Consider the following 18274-nt stretch of genomic DNA (forward strand, 5'->3'; position numbering starts at 1 on the left):
GCCACAGTCTTATCTACACATTTGAGAAATTATCTGTTGATTCGTACGGTTCTGTTATTGCCAAAGTCGTTCTTGCACTTTCCTTGCGCTCTTTTTGCAAACAGCCTAGTTAAATTTTGGATCATATGTTCGTTAATGTAATTTAAATTGCTTAGGGAGGCATCATAGCACGTCAACACTGTAGCACAAGAGGAGGAGGGGGGGGGGGGGGTTGAAATGAAAGGGTCCAATAGCACGCACAGTTCCCGGACGATCACCCATCCACTCACTAACCACGCAAACGTCTGCTTAACTTCATTAATCGAAAGTGAGCTGGCCGTTGGCAACCCCTTAGCGAAACGTTCAGACTTCTAGCTGGATGTGCACATCATTTAGAATCTGCCTGGCAGAGTCTCGCAGGAGACAGCATTTCCTATTAGGGGAGAAAATGGAATGGCCCGTGGAGGGATGGAACCCATGACCTACGCGTTACTAGCACGACGCTATAGCCCACTGAGCTAACGGGCAATGCAACACTGTCGCATCAGCAGTCCAAAACCGCAAAACCGTCTCCTCTCCCTTCAAAACGGCCCCGCCATTAACGTGAGGATGTATCTCTTTTTCTTGACTTTCTCTCACCTTATACCTGGAACCCAGAGCAGCAGCTCCACGAAGACGAAAAACGGCCGTGAGAAGTTTTCTCATCTCAGCCCCGAAAATTCACGTTCAGGTACCGGGAATCGAACCCGGGCCTCCTGGGTGAAAGCCAGGTATCCTAGCCACTAAACCATACCGGACATACCTCAACGATCCACTACGTGTGTATGCGTCCAGAAATACTTCTCCTCCACGCAACTTTAGGGCCGAATCTGGCGCCAACGCTGAACTCTGTCCGCCACCACGATCCCGCTTACTCACTCCCAAAGCGCGCAAGTCATACTAGGCAAACATCGCTTTCAGTCTCGAGTGCAACTAGCAAAACTGTAATTAGTAATAACTGGAAACAAACACACGTTGACGCAAAGTAGCCTAGGTGGTAATAAACGGCAAATACGGCCTTACCTCGCAAAAGCTATGCTGTGCCTTTCACCGTCGTGGAGAGAAAATGAGATGGCTGAGTTGAGGATAGAACGTACGCCCTTAAGATAATGACACGCGCAGCCCACTGCGCCACCGAGGCATACAGGAATACTCGCCACCGCAGCCTCACTAAGAAGTTCTAATTTCAGAATTGTTTTCCCACCATGCCGTGCATGAAATGGTCGATTTCTCGGCGGATGGAAACAAACACACGTTGACGCAAAGTAGCCTAGGTGGTAATAAACGGCAAATACGGCCTTACCTCGCAAAAGCTATGCTGTGCCTTTCACCGTCGTGGAGAGAAAATGAGATGGCTGAGTTGAGGATAGAACGTACGCCCTTAAGATAATGACACGCGCAGCCCACTGCGCCACCGAGGCATACAGGAATACTCGCCACCGCAGCCTCACTAAGAAGTTCTAATTTCAGAATTGTTTTCCCACCATGCCGTGCATGAAATGGTCGATTTCTCGGCGGAAGTCAATGCTGCGTCTAGTTACAGTGCATCGCCCTGGAAGCACGTGGCACCGCGTTCCGATGTGCTGGAGGGCAGAGGGCCTGCAGCAGGGTCGCTTGAGCCTCTGGTGGCAGCAGGGGCGGCAACGCACCGCGACACAGGAAGAATGCAGCGCAATGCGGTGGTGGTGTAACGGTCAGCATGGTTTCTTCCCAAGCAGTTAATCCGGGTTCGATTCCTGGCGACCGCAGGAGGATTTGTCATTTTTGCGTAGCGCAATAGTATGTGTTCAAGACCATTCGATCCTCGAAATTGCCACGTGTCGCGGCACAGGTAGTATCTCCTCGTCTCCTGCCTCGTTCCAGCTAAGTGGATTGATTTCACTTCATCGTGTGTCGACTTGGCCCGACTTTGCTCGACTGCCGCTCGCTGCCGCTCGGCGGTGGGGCCGATATGACAGGAGAAGTACGACAATCGGCTGCGAGAAATAAGGTAATCAAGAGTACTTTTCCTTTTCAATACGAAAAGCTAAACTTTCATTTACAAATTTCGGAAATCTCACTGCTTCGCCACAGTCTTATCTACACATTTGAGAAATTATCTGTTGATTCGTACGGTTCTGTTATTGCCAAAGTCGTTCTTGCACTTTCCTTGCGCTCTTTTTGCAAACAGCCTAGTTAAATTTTGGATCATATGTTCGTTAATGTAATTTAAATTGCTTAGGGAGGCATCATAGCACGTCAACACTGTAGCACAAGAGGAGGAGGGGGGGGGGGGTTGAAATGAAAGGGTCCAATAGCACGCACAGTTCCCGGACGATCACCCATCCACTCACTAACCACGCAAACGTCTGCTTAACTTCATTAATCGAAAGTGAGCTGGCCGTTGGCAACCCCTTAGCGAAACGTTCAGACTTCTAGCTGGATGTGCACATCATTTAGAATCTGCCTGGCAGAGTCTCGCAGGAGACAGCATTTCCTATTAGGGGAGAAAATGGAATGGCCCGTGGAGGGATGGAACCCATGACCTACGCGTTACTAGCACGACGCTATAGCCCACTGAGCTAACGGGCAATGCAACACTGTCGCATCAGCAGTCCAAAACCGCAAAACCGTCTCCTCTCCCTTCAAAACGGCCCCGCCATTAACGTGAGGATGTATCTCTTTTTCTTGACTTTCTCTCACCTTATACCTGGAACCCAGAGCAGCAGCTCCACGAAGACGAAAAACGGCCGTGAGAAGTTTTCTCATCTCAGCACCGAAAATTCACGTTCAGGTACCGGGAATCGAACCCGGGCCTCCTGGGTGAAAGCCAGGTATCCTAGCCACTAAACCATACCGGACATACCTCAACGATCCACTACGTGTGTATGCGTCCAGAAATACTTCTCCTCCACGCAACTTTAGGGCCGAATCTGGCGCCAACGCTGAACTCTGTCCGCCACCACGATCCCGCTTACTCACTCCCAAAGCGCGCAAGTCATACTAGGCAAACATCGCTTTCAGTCTCGAGTGCAACTAGCAAAACTGTAATTAGTAATAACTGGAAACAAACACACGTTGACGCAAAGTAGCCTAGGTGGTAATAAACGGCAAATACGGCCTTACCTCGCAAAAGCTATGCTGTGCCTTTCACCGTCGTGGAGAGAAAATGAGATGGCTGAGTTGAGGATAGAACGTACGCCCTTAAGATAATGACACGCGCAGCCCACTGCGCCACCGAGGCATACAGGAATACTCGCCACCGCAGCCTCACTAAGAAGTTCTAATTTCAGAATTGTTTTCCCACCATGCCGTGCATGAAATGGTCGATTTCTCGGCGGATGGAAACAAACACACGTTGACGCAAAGTAGCCTAGGTGGTAATAAACGGCAAATACGGCCTTACCTCGCAAAAGCTATGCTGTGCCTTTCACCGTCGTGGAGAGAAAATGAGATGGCTGAGTTGAGGATAGAACGTACGCCCTTAAGATAATGACACGCGCAGCCCACTGCGCCACCGAGGCATACAGGAATACTCGCCACCGCAGCCTCACTAAGAAGTTCTAATTTCAGAATTGTTTTCCCACCATGCCGTGCATGAAATGGTCGATTTCTCGGCGGAAGTCAATGCTGCGTCTAGTTACAGTGCATCGCCCTGGAAGCACGTGGCACCGCGTTCCGATGTGCTGGAGGGCAGAGGGCCTGCAGCAGGGTCGCTTGAGCCTCTGGTGGCAGCAGGGGCGGCAACGCACCGCGACACAGGAAGAATGCAGCGCAATGCGGTGGTGGTGTAACGGTCAGCATGGTTTCTTCCCAAGCAGTTAATCCGGGTTCGATTCCTGGCGACCGCAGGAGGATTTGTCATTTTTGCGTAGCGCAATAGTATGTGTTCAAGACCATTCGATCCTCGAAATTGCCACGTGTCGCGGCACAGGTAGTATCTCCTCGTCTCCTGCCTCGTTCCAGCTAAGTGGATTGATTTCACTTCATCGTGTGTCGACTTGGCCCGACTTTGCTCGACTGCCGCTCGCTGCCGCTCGGCGGTGGGGCCGATATGACAGGAGAAGTACGACAATCGGCTGCGAGAAATAAGGTAATCAAGAGTACTTTTCCTTTTCAATACGAAAAGCTAAACTTTCATTTACAAATTTCGGAAATCTCACTGCTTCGCCACAGTCTTATCTACACATTTGAGAAATTATCTGTTGATTCGTACGGTTCTGTTATTGCCAAAGTCGTTCTTGCACTTTCCTTGCGCTCTTTTTGCAAACAGCCTAGTTAAATTTTGGATCATATGTTCGTTAATGTAATTTAAATTGCTTAGGGAGGCATCATAGCACGTCAACACTGTAGCACAAGAGGAGGAGGGGGGGGGGGGGTTGAAATGAAAGGGTCCAATAGCACGCACAGTTCCCGGACGATCACCCATCCACTCACTAACCACGCAAACGTCTGCTTAACTTCATTAATCGAAAGTGAGCTGGCCGTTGGCAACCCCTTAGCGAAACGTTCAGACTTCTAGCTGGATGTGCACATCATTTAGAATCTGCCTGGCAGAGTCTCGCAGGAGACAGCATTTCCTATTAGGGGAGAAAATGGAATGGCCCGTGGAGGGATGGAACCCATGACCTACGCGTTACTAGCACGACGCTATAGCCCACTGAGCTAACGGGCAATGCAACACTGTCGCATCAGCAGTCCAAAACCGCAAAACCGTCTCCTCTCCCTTCAAAACGGCCCCGCCATTAACGTGAGGATGTATCTCTTTTTCTTGACTTTCTCTCACCTTATACCTGGAACCCAGAGCAGCAGCTCCACGAAGACGAAAAACGGCCGTGAGAAGTTTTCTCATCTCAGCCCCGAAAATTCACGTTCAGGTACCGGGAATCGAACCCGGGCCTCCTGGGTGAAAGCCAGGTATCCTAGCCACTAAACCATACCGGACATACCTCAACGATCCACTACGTGTGTATGCGTCCAGAAATACTTCTCCTCCACGCAACTTTAGGGCCGAATCTGGCGCCAACGCTGAACTCTGTCCGCCACCACGATCCCGCTTACTCACTCCCAAAGCGCGCAAGTCATACTAGGCAAACATCGCTTTCAGTCTCGAGTGCAACTAGCAAAACTGTAATTAGTAATAACTGGAAACAAACACACGTTGACGCAAAGTAGCCTAGGTGGTAATAAACGGCAAATACGGCCTTACCTCGCAAAAGCTATGCTGTGCCTTTCACCGTCGTGGAGAGAAAATGAGATGGCTGAGTTGAGGATAGAACGTACGCCCTTAAGATAATGACACGCGCAGCCCACTGCGCCACCGAGGCATACAGGAATACTCGCCACCGCAGCCTCACTAAGAAGTTCTAATTTCAGAATTGTTTTCCCACCATGCCGTGCATGAAATGGTCGATTTCTCGGCGGATGGAAACAAACACACGTTGACGCAAAGTAGCCTAGGTGGTAATAAACGGCAAATACGGCCTTACCTCGCAAAAGCTATGCTGTGCCTTTCACCGTCGTGGAGAGAAAATGAGATGGCTGAGTTGAGGATAGAACGTACGCCCTTAAGATAATGACACGCGCAGCCCACTGCGCCACCGAGGCATACAGGAATACTCGCCACCGCAGCCTCACTAAGAAGTTCTAATTTCAGAATTGTTTTCCCACCATGCCGTGCATGAAATGGTCGATTTCTCGGCGGAAGTCAATGCTGCGTCTAGTTACAGTGCATCGCCCTGGAAGCACGTGGCACCGCGTTCCGATGAGCTGGAGGGCAGAGGGCCTGCAGCAGGGTCGCTTGAGCCTCTGGTGGCAGCAGGGGCGGCAACGCACCGCGACACAGGAAGAATGCAGCGCAATGCGGTGGTGGTGTAACGGTCAGCATGGTTTCTTCCCAAGCAGTTAATCCGGGTTCGATTCCTGGCGACCGCAGGAGGATTTGTCATTTTTGCGTAGCGCAATAGTATGTGTTCAAGACCATTCGATCCTCGAAATTGCCACGTGTCGCGGCACAGGTAGTATCTCCTCGTCTCCTGCCTCGTTCCAGCTAAGTGGATTGATTTCACTTCATCGTGTGTCGACTTGGCCCGACTTTGCTCGACTGCCGCTCGCTGCCGCTCGGCGGTGGGGCCGATATGACAGGAGAAGTACGACAATCGGCTGCGAGAAATAAGGTAATCAAGAGTACTTTTCCTTTTCAATACGAAAAGCTTAACTTTCATTTACAAATTTCGGAAATCTCACTGCTTCGCCACAGTCTTATCTACACATTTGAGAAATTATCTGTTGATTCGTACGGTTCTGTTATTGCCAAAGTCGTTCTTGCACTTTCCTTGCGCTCTTTTTGCAAACAGCCTAGTTAAATTTTGGATCATATGTTCGTTAATGTAATTTAAATTGCTTAGGGAGGCATCATAGCACGTCAACACTGTAGCACAAGAGGAGGAGGGGGGGGGGGTTGAAATGAAAGGGTCCAATAGCACGCACAGTTCCCGGACGATCACCCATCCACTCACTAACCACGCAAACGTCTGCTTAACTTCATTAATCGAAAGTGAGCTGGCCGTTGGCAACCCCTTAGCGAAACGTTCAGACTTCTAGCTGGATGTGCACATCATTTAGAATCTGCCTGGCAGAGTCTCGCAGGAGACAGCATTTCCTATTAGGGGAGAAAATGGAATGGCCCGTGGAGGGATGGAACCCATGACCTACGCGTTACTAGCACGACGCTATAGCCCACTGAGCTAACGGGCAATGCAACACTGTCGCATCAGCAGTCCAAAACCGCAAAACCGTCTCCTCTCCCTTCAAAACGGCCCCGCCATTAACGTGAGGATGTATCTCTTTTTCTTGACTTTCTCTCACCTTATACCTGGAACCCAGAGCAGCAGCTCCACGAAGACGAAAAACGGCCGTGAGAAGTTTTCTCATCTCAGCCCCGAAAATTCACGTTCAGGTACCGGGAATCGAACCCGGGCCTCCTGGGTGAAAGCCAGGTATCCTAGCCACTAAACCATACCGGACATACCTCAACGATCCACTACGTGTGTATGCGTCCAGAAATACTTCTCCTCCACGCAACTTTAGGGCCGAATCTGGCGCCAACGCTGAACTCTGTCCGCCACCACGATCCCGCTTACTCACTCCCAAAGCGCGCAAGTCATACTAGGCAAACATCGCTTTCAGTCTCGAGTGCAACTAGCAAAACTGTAATTAGTAATAACTGGAAACAAACACACGTTGACGCAAAGTAGCCTAGGTGGTAATAAACGGCAAATACGGCCTTACCTCGCAAAAGCTATGCTGTGCCTTTCACCGTCGTGGAGAGAAAATGAGATGGCTGAGTTGAGGATAGAACGTACGCCCTTAAGATAATGACACGCGCAGCCCACTGCGCCACCGAGGCATACAGGAATACTCGCCACCGCAGCCTCACTAAGAAGTTCTAATTTCAGAATTGTTTTCCCACCATGCCGTGCATGAAATGGTCGATTTCTCGGCGGATGGAAACAAACACACGTTGACGCAAAGTAGCCTAGGTGGTAATAAACGGCAAATACGGCCTTACCTCGCAAAAGCTATGCTGTGCCTTTCACCGTCGTGGAGAGAAAATGAGATGGCTGAGTTGAGGATAGAACGTACGCCCTTAAGATAATGACACGCGCAGCCCACTGCGCCACCGAGGCATACAGGAATACTCGCCACCGCAGCCTCACTAAGAAGTTCTAATTTCAGAATTGTTTTCCCACCATGCCGTGCATGAAATGGTCGATTTCTCGGCGGAAGTCAATGCTGCGTCTAGTTACAGTGCATCGCCCTGGAAGCACGTGGCACCGCGTTCCGATGTGCTGGAGGGCAGAGGGCCTGCAGCAGGGTCGCTTGAGCCTCTGGTGGCAGCAGGGGCGGCAACGCACCGCGACACAGGAAGAATGCAGCGCAATGCGGTGGTGGTGTAACGGTCAGCATGGTTTCTTCCCAAGCAGTTAATCCGGGTTCGATTCCTGGCGACCGCAGGAGGATTTGTCATTTTTGCGTAGCGCAATAGTATGTGTTCAAGACCATTCGATCCTCGAAATTGCCACGTGTCGCGGCACAGGTAGTATCTCCTCGTCTCCTGCCTCGTTCCAGCTAAGTGGATTGATTTCACTTCATCGTGTGTCGACTTGGCCCGACTTTGCTCGACTGCCGCTCGCTGCCGCTCGGCGGTGGGGCCGATATGACAGGAGAAGTACGACAATCGGCTGCGAGAAATAAGGTAATCAAGAGTACTTTTCCTTTTCAATACGAAAAGCTAAACTTTCATTTACAAATTTCGGAAATCTCACTGCTTCGCCACAGTCTTATCTACACATTTGAGAAATTATCTGTTGATTCGTACGGTTCTGTTATTGCCAAAGTCGTTCTTGCACTTTCCTTGCGCTCTTTTTGCAAACAGCCTAGTTAAATTTTGGATCATATGTTCGTTAATGTAATTTAAATTGCTTAGGGAGGCATCATAGCACGTCAACACTGTAGCACAAGAGGAGGAGGGGGGGGGGTTGAAATGAAAGGGTCCAATAGCACGCACAGTTCCCGGACGATCACCCATCCACTCACTAACCACGCAAACGTCTGCTTAACTTCATTAATCGAAAGTGAGCTGGCCGTTGGCAACCCCTTAGCGAAACGTTCAGACTTCTAGCTGGATGTGCACATCATTTAGAATCTGCCTGGCAGAGTCTCGCAGGAGACAGCATTTCCTATTAGGGGAGAAAATGGAATGGCCCGTGGAGGGATGGAACCCATGACCTACGCGTTACTAGCACGACGCTATAGCCCACTGAGCTAACGGGCAATGCAACACTGTCGCATCAGCAGTCCAAAACCGCAAAACCGTCTCCTCTCCCTTCAAAACGGCCCCGCCATTAACGTGAGGATGTATCTCTTTTTCTTGACTTTCTCTCACCTTATACCTGGAACCCAGAGCAGCAGCTCCACGAAGACGAAAAACGGCCGTGAGAAGTTTTCTCATCTCAGCACCGAAAATTCACGTTCAGGTACCGGGAATCGAACCCGGGCCTCCTGGGTGAAAGCCAGGTATCCTAGCCACTAAACCATACCGGACATACCTCAACGATCCACTACGTGTGTATGCGTCCAGAAATACTTCTCCTCCACGCAACTTTAGGGCCGAATCTGGCGCCAACGCTGAACTCTGTCCGCCACCACGATCCCGCTTACTCACTCCCAAAGCGCGCAAGTCATACTAGGCAAACATCGCTTTCAGTCTCGAGTGCAACTAGCAAAACTGTAATTAGTAATAACTGGAAACAAACACACGTTGACGCAAAGTAGCCTAGGTGGTAATAAACGGCAAATACGGCCTTACCTCGCAAAAGCTATGCTGTGCCTTTCACCGTCGTGGAGAGAAAATGAGATGGCTGAGTTGAGGATAGAACGTACGCCCTTAAGATAATGACACGCGCAGCCCACTGCGCCACCGAGGCATACAGGAATACTCGCCACCGCAGCCTCACTAAGAAGTTCTAATTTCAGAATTGTTTTCCCACCATGCCGTGCATGAAATGGTCGATTTCTCGGCGGAAGTCAATGCTGCGTCTAGTTACAGTGCATCGCCCTGGAAGCACGTGGCACCGCGTTCCGATGTGCTGGAGGGCAGAGGGCCTGCAGCAGGGTCGCTTGAGCCTCTGGTGGCAGCAGGGGCGGCAACGCACCGCGACACAGGAAGAATGCAGCGCAATGCGGTGGTGGTGTAACGGTCAGCATGGTTTCTTCCCAAGCAGTTAATCCGGGTTCGATTCCTGGCGACCGCAGGAGGATTTGTCATTTTTGCGTAGCGCAATAGTATGTGTTCAAGACCATTCGATCCTCGAAATTGCCACGTGTCGCGGCACAGGTAGTATCTCCTCGTCTCCTGCCTCGTTCCAGCTAAGTGGATTGATTTCACTTCATCGTGTGTCGACTTGGCCCGACTTTGCTCGACTGCCGCTCGCTGCCGCTCGGCGGTGGGGCCGATATGACAGGAGAAGTACGACAATCGGCTGCGAGAAATAAGGTAATCAAGAGTACTTTTCCTTTTCAATACGAAAAGCTAAACTTTCATTTACAAATTTCGGAAATCTCACTGCTTCGCCACAGTCTTATCTACACATTTGAGAAATTATCTGTTGATTCGTACGGTTCTGTTATTGCCAAAGTCGTTCTTGCACTTTCCTTGCGCTCTTTTTGCAAACAGCCTAGTTAAATTTTGGATCATATGTTCGTTAATGTAATTTAAATTGCTTAGGGAGGCATCATAGCACGTCAACACTGTAGCACAAGAGGAGGAGGGGGGGGGGGGTTGAAATGAAAGGGTCCAATAGCACGCACAGTTCCCGGACGATCACCCATCCACTCACTAACCACGCAAACGTCTGCTTAACTTCATTAATCGAAAGTGAGCTGGCCGTTGGCAACCCCTTAGCGAAACGTTCAGACTTCTAGCTGGATGTGCACATCATTTAGAATCTGCCTGGCAGAGTCTCGCAGGAGACAGCATTTCCTATTAGGGGAGAAAATGGAATGGCCCGTGGAGGGATGGAACCCATGACCTACGCGTTACTAGCACGACGCTATAGCCCACTGAGCTAACGGGCAATGCAACACTGTCGCATCAGCAGTCCAAAACCGCAAAACCGTCTCCTCTCCCTTCAAAACGGCCCCGCCATTAACGTGAGGATGTATCTCTTTTTCTTGACTTTCTCTCACCTTATACCTGGAACCCAGAGCAGCAGCTCCACGAAGACGAAAAACGGCCGTGAGAAGTTTTCTCATCTCAGCACCGAAAATTCACGTTCAGGTACCGGGAATCGAACCCGGGCCTCCTGGGTGAAAGCCAGGTATCCTAGCCACTAAACCATACCGGACATACCTCAACGATCCACTACGTGTGTATGCGTCCAGAAATACTTCTCCTCCACGCAACTTTAGGGCCGAATCTGGCGCCAACGCTGAACTCTGTCCGCCACCACGATCCCGCTTACTCACTCCCAAAGCGCGCAAGTCATACTAGGCAAACATCGCTTTCAGTCTCGAGTGCAACTAGCAAAACTGTAATTAGTAATAACTGGAAACAAACACACGTTGACGCAAAGTAGCCTAGGTGGTAATAAACGGCAAATACGGCCTTACCTCGCAAAAGCTATGCTGTGCCTTTCACCGTCGTGGAGAGAAAATGAGATGGCTGAGTTGAGGATAGAACGTACGCCCTTAAGATAATGACACGCGCAGCCCACTGCGCCACCGAGGCATACAGGAATACTCGCCACCGCAGCCTCACTAAGAAGTTCTAATTTCAGAATTGTTTTCCCACCATGCCGTGCATGAAATGGTCGATTTCTCGGCGGATGGAAACAAACACACGTTGACGCAAAGTAGCCTAGGTGGTAATAAACGGCAAATACGGCCTTACCTCGCAAAAGCTATGCTGTGCCTTTCACCGTCGTGGAGAGAAAATGAGATGGCTGAGTTGAGGATAGAACGTACGCCCTTAAGATAATGACACGCGCAGCCCACTGCGCCACCGAGGCATACAGGAATACTCGCCACCGCAGCCTCACTAAGAAGTTCTAATTTCAGAATTGTTTTCCCACCATGCCGTGCATGAAATGGTCGATTTCTCGGCGGAAGTCAATGCTGCGTCTAGTTACAGTGCATCGCCCTGGAAGCACGTGGCACCGCGTTCCGATGTGCTGGAGGGCAGAGGGCCTGCAGCAGGGTCGCTTGAGCCTCTGGTGGCAGCAGGGGCGGCAACGCACCGCGACACAGGAAGAATGCAGCGCAATGCGGTGGTGGTGTAACGGTCAGCATGGTTTCTTCCCAAGCAGTTAATCCGGGTTCGATTCCTGGCGACCGCAGGAGGATTTGTCATTTTTGCGTAGCGCAATAGTATGTGTTCAAGACCATTCGATCCTCGAAATTGCCACGTGTCGCGGCACAGGTAGTATCTCCTCGTCTCCTGCCTCGTTCCAGCTAAGTGGATTGATTTCACTTCATCGTGTGTCGACTTGGCCCGACTTTGCTCGACTGCCGCTCGCTGCCGCTCGGCGGTGGGGCCGATATGACAGGAGAAGTACGACAATCGGCTGCGAGAAATAAGGTAATCAAGAGTACTTTTCCTTTTCAATACGAAAAGCTAAACTTTCATTTACAAATTTCGGAAATCTCACTGCTTCGCCACAGTCTTATCTACACATTTGAGAAATTATCTGTTGATTCGTACGGTTCTGTTATTGCCAAAGTCGTTCTTGCACTTTCCTTGCGCTCTTTTTGCAAACAGCCTAGTTAAATTTTGGATCATATGTTCGTTAATGTAATTTAAATTGCTTAGGGAGGCATCATAGCACGTCAACACTGTAGCACAAGAGGAGGAGGGGGGGGGGGTTGAAATGAAAGGGTCCAATAGCACGCACAGTTCCCGGACGATCACCCATCCACTCACTAACCACGCAAACGTCTGCTTAACTTCATTAATCGAAAGTGAGCTGGCCGTTGGCAACCCCTTAGCGAAACGTTCAGACTTCTAGCTGGATGTGCACATCATTTAGAATCTGCCTGGCAGAGTCTCGCAGGAGACAGCATTTCCTATTAGGGGAGAAAATGGAATGGCCCGTGGAGGGATGGAACCCATGACCTACGCGTTACTAGCACGACGCTATAGCCCACTGAGCTAACGGGCAATGCAACACTGTCGCATCAGCAGTCCAAAACCGCAAAACCGTCTCCTCTCCCTTCAAAACGGCCCCGCCATTAACGTGAGGATGTATCTCTTTTTCTTGACTTTCTCTCACCTTATACCTGGAACCCAGAGCAGCAGCTCCACGAAGACGAAAAACGGCCGTGAGAAGTTTTCTCATCTCAGCACCGAAAATTCACGTTCAGGTACCGGGAATCGAACCCGGGCCTCCTGGGTGAAAGCCAGGTATCCTAGCCACTAAACCATACCGGACATACCTCAACGATCCACTACGTGTGTATGCGTCCAGAAATACTTCTCCTCCACGCAACTTTAGGGCCGAATCTGGCGCCAACGCTGAACTCTGTCCGCCACCACGATCCCGCTTACTCACTCCCAAAGCGCGCAAGTCATACTAGGCAAACATCGCTTTCAGTCTCGAGTGCAACTAGCAAAACTGTAATTAGTAATAACTGGAAACAAACACACGTTGACGCAAAGTAGCCTAGGTGGTAATAAACGGCAAATACGGCCTTACCTCGCAAAAGCTATGCTGTGCCTTTCACCGTCGTGGAGAGAAAATGAGATGGCTGAGTTGAGGATAGAACGTACGCCCTTAAGATAATGACACGCGCAGCCCACTGCGCCACCGAGGCATACAGGAATACTCGCCACCGCAGCCTCACTAAGAAGTTCTAATTTCAGAATTGTTTTCCCACCATGCCGTGCATGAAATGGTCGATTTCTCGGCGGAAGTCAATGCTGCGTCTAGTTACAGTGCATCGCCCTGGAAGCACGTGGCACCGCGTTCCGATGTGCTGGAGGGCAGAGGGCCTGCAGCAGGGTCGCTTGAGCCTCTGGTGGCAGCAGGGGCGGCAACGCACCGCGACACAGGAAGAATGCAGCGCAATGCGGTGGTGGTGTAACGGTCAGCATGGTTTCTTCCCAAGCAGTTAATCCGGGTTCGATTCCTGGCGACCGCAGGAGGATTTGTCATTTTTGCGTAGCGCAATAGTATGTGTTCAAGACCATTCGATCCTCGAAATTGCCACGTGTCGCGGCACAGGTAGTATCTCCTCGTCTCCTGCCTCGTTCCAGCTAAGTGGATTGATTTCACTTCATCGTGTGTCGACTTGGCCCGACTTTGCTCGACTGCCGCTCGCTGCCGCTCGGCGGTGGGGCCGATATGACAGGAGAAGTACGACAATCGGCTGCGAGAAATAAGGTAATCAAGAGTACTTTTCCTTTTCAATACGAAAAGCTAAACTTTCATTTACAAATTTCGGAAATCTCACTGCTTCGCCACAGTCTTATCTACACATTTGAGAAATTATCTGTTGATTCGTACGGTTCTGTTATTGCCAAAGTCGTTCTTGCACTTTCCTTGCGCTCTTTTTGCAAACAGCCTAGTTAAATTTTGGATCATATGTTCGTTAATGTAATTTAAATTGCTTAGGGAGGCATCATAGCACGTCAACACTGTAGCACAAGAGGAGGAGGGGGGGGGGGGGGTTGAAATGAAAGGGTCCAATAGCACGCACAGTTCCCGGACGATCACCCATCCACTCACTAACCACGCAAACGTCTGCTTAACTTCATTAATCGAAAGTGAGCTGGCCGTTGGCAACCCCTTAGCGAAACGTTCAGACTTCTAGCTGGATGTGCACATCATTTAGAATCTGCCTGGCAGAGTCTCGCAGGAGACAGCATTTCCTATTAGGGGAGAAAATGGAATGGCCCGTGGAGGGATGGAACCCATGACCTACGCGTTACTAGCACGACGCTATAGCCCACTGAGCTAACGGGCAATGCAACACTGTCGCATCAGCAGTCCAAAACCGCAAAACCGTCTCCTCTCCCTTCAAAACGGCCCCGCCATTAACGTGAGGATGTATCTCTTTTTCTTGACTTTCTCTCACCTTATACCTGGAACCCAGAGCAGCAGCTCCACGAAGACGAAAAACGGCCGTGAGAAGTTTTCTCATCTCAGCACCGAAAATTCACGTTCAGGTACCGGGAATCGAACCCGGGCCTCCTGGGTGAAAGCCAGGTATCCTAGCCACTAAACCATACCGGACATACCTCAACGATCCACTACGTGTGTATGCGTCCAGAAATACTTCTCCTCCACGCAACTTTAGGGCCGAATCTGGCGCCAACGCTGAACTCTGTCCGCCACCACGATCCCGCTTACTCACTCCCAAAGCGCGCAAGTCATACTAGGCAAACATCGCTTTCAGTCTCGAGTGCAACTAGCAAAACTGTAATTAGTAATAACTGGAAACAAACACACGTTGACGCAAAGTAGCCTAGGTGGTAATAAACGGCAAATACGGCCTTACCTCGCAAAAGCTATGCTGTGCCTTTCACCGTCGTGGAGAGAAAATGAGATGGCTGAGTTGAGGATAGAACGTACGCCCTTAAGATAATGACACGCGCAGCCCACTGCGCCACCGAGGCATACAGGAATACTCGCCACCGCAGCCTCACTAAGAAGTTCTAATTTCAGAATTGTTTTCCCACCATGCCGTGCATGAAATGGTCGATTTCTCGGCGGATGGAAACAAACACACGTTGACGCAAAGTAGCCTAGGTGGTAATAAACGGCAAATACGGCCTTACCTCGCAAAAGCTATGCTGTGCCTTTCACCGTCGTGGAGAGAAAATGAGATGGCTGAGTTGAGGATAGAACGTACGCCCTTAAGATAATGACACGCGCAGCCCACTGCGCCACCGAGGCATACAGGAATACTCGCCACCGCAGCCTCACTAAGAAGTTCTAATTTCAGAATTGTTTTCCCACCATGCCGTGCATGAAATGGTCGATTTCTCGGCGGAAGTCAATGCTGCGTCTAGTTACAGTGCATCGCCCTGGAAGCACGTGGCACCGCGTTCCGATGTGCTGGAGGGCAGAGGGCCTGCAGCAGGGTCGCTTGAGCCTCTGGTGGCAGCAGGGGCGGCAACGCACCGCGACACAGGAAGAATGCAGCGCAATGCGGTGGTGGTGTAACGGTCAGCATGGTTTCTTCCCAAGCAGTTAATCCGGGTTCGATTCCTGGCGACCGCAGGAGGATTTGTCATTTTTGCGTAGCGCAATAGTATGTGTTCAAGACCATTCGATCCTCGAAATTGCCACGTGTCGCGGCACAGGTAGTATCTCCTCGTCTCCTGCCTCGTTCCAGCTAAGTGGATTGATTTCACTTCATCGTGTGTCGACTTGGCCCGACTTTGCTCGACTGCCGCTCGCTGCCGCTCGGCGGTGGGGCCGATATGACAGGAGAAGTACGACAATCGGCTGCGAGAAATAAGGTAATCAAGAGTACTTTTCCTTTTCAATACGAAAAGCTAAACTTTCATTTACAAATTTCGGAAATCTCACTGCTTCGCCACAGTCTTATCTACACATTTGAGAAATTATCTGTTGATTCGTACGGTTCTGTTATTGCCAAAGTCGTTCTTGCACTTTCCTTGCGCTCTTTTTGCAAACAGCCTAGTTAAATTTTGGATCATATGTTCGTTAATGTAATTTAAATTGCTTAGGGAGGCATCATAGCACGTCAACACTGTAGCACAAGAGGAGGAGGGGGGGGGGGGGTTGAAATGAAAGGGTCCAATAGCACGCACAGTTCCCGGACGATCACCCATCCACTCACTAACCACGCAAACGTCTGCTTAACTTCATTAATCGAAAGTGAGCTGGCCGTTGGCAACCCCTTAGCGAAACGTTCAGACTTCTAGCTGGATGTGCACATCATTTAGAATCTGCCTGGCAGAGTCTCGCAGGAGACAGCATTTCCTATTAGGGGAGAAAATGGAATGGCCCGTGGAGGGATGGAACCCATGACCTACGCGTTACTAGCACGACGCTATAGCCCACTGAGCTAACGGGCAATGCAACACTGTCGCATCAGCAGTCCAAAACCGCAAAACCGTCTCCTCTCCCTTCAAAACGGCCCCGCCATTAACGTGAGGATGTATCTCTTTTTCTTGACTTTCTCTCACCTTATACCTGGAACCCAGAGCAGCAGCTCCACGAAGACGAAAAACGGCCGTGAGAAGTTTTCTCATCTCAGCCCCGAAAATTCACGTTCAGGTACCGGGAATCGAACCCGGGCCTCCTGGGTGAAAGCCAGGTATCCTAGCCACTAAACCATACCGGACATACCTCAACGATCCACTACGTGTGTATGCGTCCAGAAATACTTCTCCTCCACGCAACTTTAGGGCCGAATCTGGCGCCAACGCTGAACTCTGTCCGCCACCACGATCCCGCTTACTCACTCCCAAAGCGCGCAAGTCATACTAGGCAAACATCGCTTTCAGTCTCGAGTGCAACTAGCAAAACTGTAATTAGTAATAACTGGAAACAAACACACGTTGACGCAAAGTAGCCTAGGTGGTAATAAACGGCAAATACGGCCTTACCTCGCAAAAGCTATGCTGTGCCTTTCACCGTCGTGGAGAGAAAATGAGATGGCTGAGTTGAGGATAGAACGTACGCCCTTAAGATAATGACACGCGCAGCCCACTGCGCCACCGAGGCATACAGGAATACTCGCCACCGCAGCCTCACTAAGAAGTTCTAATTTCAGAATTGTTTTCCCACCATGCCGTGCATGAAATGGTCGATTTCTCGGCGGATGGAAACAAACACACGTTGACGCAAAGTAGCCTAGGTGGTAATAAACGGCAAATACGGCCTTACCTCGCAAAAGCTATGCTGTGCCTTTCACCGTCGTGGAGAGAAAATGAGATGGCTGAGTTGAGGATAGAACGTACGCCCTTAAGATAATGACACGCGCAGCCCACTGCGCCACCGAGGCATACAGGAATACTCGCCACCGCAGCCTCACTAAGAAGTTCTAATTTCAGAATTGTTTTCCCACCATGCCGTGCATGAAATGGTCGATTTCTCGGCGGAAGTCAATGCTGCGTCTAGTTACAGTGCATCGCCCTGGAAGCACGTGGCACCGCGTTCCGATGAGCTGGAGGGCAGAGGGCCTGCAGCAGGGTCGCTTGAGCCTCTGGTGGCAGCAGGGGCGGCAACGCACCGCGACACAGGAAGAATGCAGCGCAATGCGGTGGTGGTGTAACGGTCAGCATGGTTTCTTCCCAAGCAGTTAATCCGGGTTCGATTCCTGGCGACCGCAGGAGGATTTGTCATTTTTGCGTAGCGCAATAGTATGTGTTCAAGACCATTCGATCCTCGAAATTGCCACGTGTCGCGGCACAGGTAGTATCTCCTCGTCTCCTGCCTCGTTCCAGCTAAGTGGATTGATTTCACTTCATCGTGTGTCGACTTGGCCCGACTTTGCTCGACTGCCGCTCGCTGCCGCTCGGCGGTGGGGCCGATATGACAGGAGAAGTACGACAATCGGCTGCGAGAAATAAGGTAATCAAGAGTACTTTTCCTTTTCAATACGAAAAGCTTAACTTTCATTTACAAATTTCGGAAATCTCACTGCTTCGCCACAGTCTTATCTACACATTTGAGAAATTATCTGTTGATTCGTACGGTTCTGTTATTGCCAAAGTCGTTCTTGCACTTTCCTTGCGCTCTTT

At 50.4% G+C, this 18274-nt stretch overlaps 9 non-coding genes across 9 annotated transcripts; all 9 read right to left on the bottom strand.

Annotated features, from left to right (window-relative positions):
• Positions 1-704: 704 nt before the first annotated feature.
• Positions 705-776, bottom strand: Trnae-uuc. The gene has a single exon. It is a non-coding gene; the product is annotated as a tRNA-Glu (tRNA).
• Positions 777-2786: 2010 nt separating this feature from the next.
• On the bottom strand, positions 2787-2858 carry Trnae-uuc. The gene has a single exon. It is a non-coding gene; the product is annotated as a tRNA-Glu (tRNA).
• A 2011-nt stretch (positions 2859-4869) lies between these two features.
• Trnae-uuc lies at positions 4870-4941 on the bottom strand. The gene has a single exon. It is a non-coding gene; the product is annotated as a tRNA-Glu (tRNA).
• A 2009-nt stretch (positions 4942-6950) lies between these two features.
• Positions 6951-7022, bottom strand: Trnae-uuc. Its single transcript has one exon. It is a non-coding gene; the product is annotated as a tRNA-Glu (tRNA).
• Positions 7023-9030: 2008 nt separating this feature from the next.
• Positions 9031-9102, bottom strand: Trnae-uuc. The gene has a single exon. It is a non-coding gene; the product is annotated as a tRNA-Glu (tRNA).
• A 1730-nt stretch (positions 9103-10832) lies between these two features.
• On the bottom strand, positions 10833-10904 carry Trnae-uuc. The gene has a single exon. It is a non-coding gene; the product is annotated as a tRNA-Glu (tRNA).
• Positions 10905-12913: 2009 nt separating this feature from the next.
• Trnae-uuc lies at positions 12914-12985 on the bottom strand. The gene has a single exon. It is a non-coding gene; the product is annotated as a tRNA-Glu (tRNA).
• Positions 12986-14717: 1732 nt separating this feature from the next.
• On the bottom strand, positions 14718-14789 carry Trnae-uuc. Its single transcript has one exon. It is a non-coding gene; the product is annotated as a tRNA-Glu (tRNA).
• Positions 14790-16800: 2011 nt separating this feature from the next.
• Trnae-uuc lies at positions 16801-16872 on the bottom strand. Its single transcript has one exon. It is a non-coding gene; the product is annotated as a tRNA-Glu (tRNA).
• Between the last annotated feature and the right edge of the window lie 1402 nt (positions 16873-18274).

This window comes from Schistocerca piceifrons, unplaced genomic scaffold (genome assembly GCF_021461385.2).
Source record: "Schistocerca piceifrons isolate TAMUIC-IGC-003096 unplaced genomic scaffold, iqSchPice1.1 HiC_scaffold_1097, whole genome shotgun sequence".
NCBI lineage: Eukaryota > Metazoa > Arthropoda > Insecta > Orthoptera > Acrididae > Schistocerca > Schistocerca piceifrons.